Source organism: Oratosquilla oratoria, chromosome 23, assembly GCF_046742065.1.
Source record: "Oratosquilla oratoria isolate Oo_2021 chromosome 23, ASM4674206v1, whole genome shotgun sequence".
In the NCBI taxonomy this organism is placed as follows: Eukaryota; Metazoa; Arthropoda; class Malacostraca; order Stomatopoda; family Squillidae; genus Oratosquilla; species Oratosquilla oratoria.
The window spans coordinates 40,382,752-40,385,251 of record NC_134799.1 but is presented as its reverse complement, the minus strand read 5'-3'; positions in this window follow the sequence as shown (position 1 = coordinate 40,385,251).

The following is a 2,500-nucleotide window of genomic DNA, read 5'->3' as shown; positions in this document are numbered from 1 at the left end:
CCTGAAGAAGAACAGGAGGAATGGAAACTTCCCTCAGGTCAAGAATATAAACCTCCCTCGTCCTCCTTCAGCAAGACAGAACTGACTTTTGCCCTCACTCGAAATAAAAACTGGAAACTGGAAACTGGAAACCGGAAACCGAAATATTCATTTCGGGGAAAGAAGGCGTTCGAGTGTCGTCCAATAACAAGTTCGAGATAGAATGACTTCTTGTGTCGCCGTCCCCATAATATTATCTTATGATTATTTTCCGTTTTATGTTCCTGCCCTCAATCCTACCCAGTCCACCATGTAGGTCCTCCTACGTCAGGTAAGTCTTCCTCAGCCTTCATCTCACGGAAATCATGCAGATCCTACTCCTTCATTCAGGTCCTCCGTCGGATAAATCTTTCGATGTGAAGCCCAATCTCAGTTGCATAAGGCTTGCTTTGCAGGTCTTCCAGCATCCTGGATCTCTCCTCCCTTCCCCCCTCCCTCCTTCCCTCATCCCACCTCCTCTCCCCCCCTCTTTCCCAGCTCTCCCTCCCTCCCTCCCTCCACTCCCGATGTTGTAATTTTCTTTTCTCAGTTCTCCGTATTACAGAGATTTTTGTCCTCCGCTTCTCCGTCGTCGTCTTCGTCAGTGCCACCGCTCTAACTTTTAAGTTATTGCTCTCATTCTGACTCCATTTTCTCTGATGTTCCTCTCCATCTCTCTCTTTCTCTCTTTCTCTCTCCACTTATTTATTCTTTTTTTTTCTCTCTCCACTCATCTTATGTTGCTGTGCTTCTTCCTCCGTCTCACCTACCTCCTCTTCTTCGTTATCTTATTCCTCCTTACCCTTCTCCTTACCCTCCTCCTTACTCTCCTCTTTCTCTACTTTGTCTTCTCCCCATCACACTCCATCTTCACTCATTCCTCCCCATCTTCGTCTTCTCCTGATTTTCATACTCCCTTCGTTTTCCTCTTTTCTTTACTCATTTTCTTCCTCACCATCTTTTTTTTTTCTTTTGCATTCTTTCTTCTCCGCCTTATCCTCTTTCTTCTCGCCCTTCATCCTTTTCCTCGTCTTCTTCCTTATTCTCTTCCTCACATTTACCCTACAATTTCCTACTCTTCCTCCTCTTCTCCACCACCATCACCTCCTCCTCCTTCTTCTCTTCTGCCTAACCAATCACCCCCTTCTGTTCCTCTTCATTTCCCGATGTCTTGTCACTGTACTCTTGGTCCTCCCAATCTTTCCTCCCCATTGCAACCCCTACGCTATCGTTATTGTTGTTGTTGTTGTTATTGTTATTGTTGTTGTTGTTGTTGTTGTTGTTGTTGTTGTTGTTGTTGTTTAATTTTTCCCTACGCCATCTCTCAACACTGAAGAGTGTGTCCCCCTGGTGGTGGTGATAACAAGCCCCCTTCAGAGAACACTCTCCCTCCCTCAAGAGGAACTTCTCTCCCATAGGACAGACTTACCTTAATCAAGAAGGACCTAATTCGAGAGGCACCTCACTTCTTCTTCTAAATGAACCTCCTCCTTCAGGAAAGACGTCCTTCTTCAGGAAGTTCCTCCTTCCTTCGTGGGGAACCCGGAACCTCTCCCGTCCCTCCATCAGAAGACTTCCCATTGGAAGGAGCCATCCTCCTTCAGGAAAGACGTCCTTCTTCAGGAAGTTCTTTCTTCCTTCGTAAGGAACCCGGAACCTCTACCGTCCCTCCATCAGAAGAGACTTCCCATTGGAAGGAGCCATCCTCCTTCAGGAAAGACGTCCTTCTTCAGGAAGTTCCCCCTTCCTTCGTGAGGAACCCGGAACCTCTGCCGTCCCTCCATCAGAAGAGACTTCCCATTGGAAGGAGCCATCCTCCTTCAGGAAAGACGTCCTTCTTCAGGAAGTTCCTCCTTCCTTCGTGAGGAACCCGGAACCTCTGCCGTCCCTCCATCAGAAGAGACTTCCCATTGGAAGGAGCCATCCTCCTTCAGGAAAGACGTCCTTCTTTAGGAAGTTCCTCCTTCCTTCGTGAGGAACCCGGAACCTCTGCCGTCCCTCCATCAGAAGAGACTTCCCATTGGAAGGAGCCATCCTCCTTCAGGAAAGACGTCCTTCTTCAGGAAGTTCCTCCTTCCTTCGTGAGGAACCCGGAACCTCTGCCGTCCCTCCATCAGAAGAGACTTCCCATTGGAAGGAGCCATCCTCCTTCAGGAAAGACGTCCTTCTTCAGGAAGTTCCTCCTTCCTTCGTGAGGAACCCGGAACCTCTGCCGTCCCTCCATCAGAAGAGACTTCCCATTGGAAGGAGCCATCCTCCTTCAGGAAAGACGTCCTTCTTCAGGAAGTTCCTCCTTCCTTCGTGAGGAACCCGGAACCTCTGCCGTCCCTCCATCAGAAGAGACTTCCCATTGGAAGGAGCCATCCTCCTTCAGGAAAGACGTCCTTCTTCAGGAAGTTCCTCCTTCCTTCGTGAGGAACCCGGAACCTCTGCCGTCCCTCCATCAGAAGAGACTTCCCATTGGAAGGAGCCATCCTCCTTC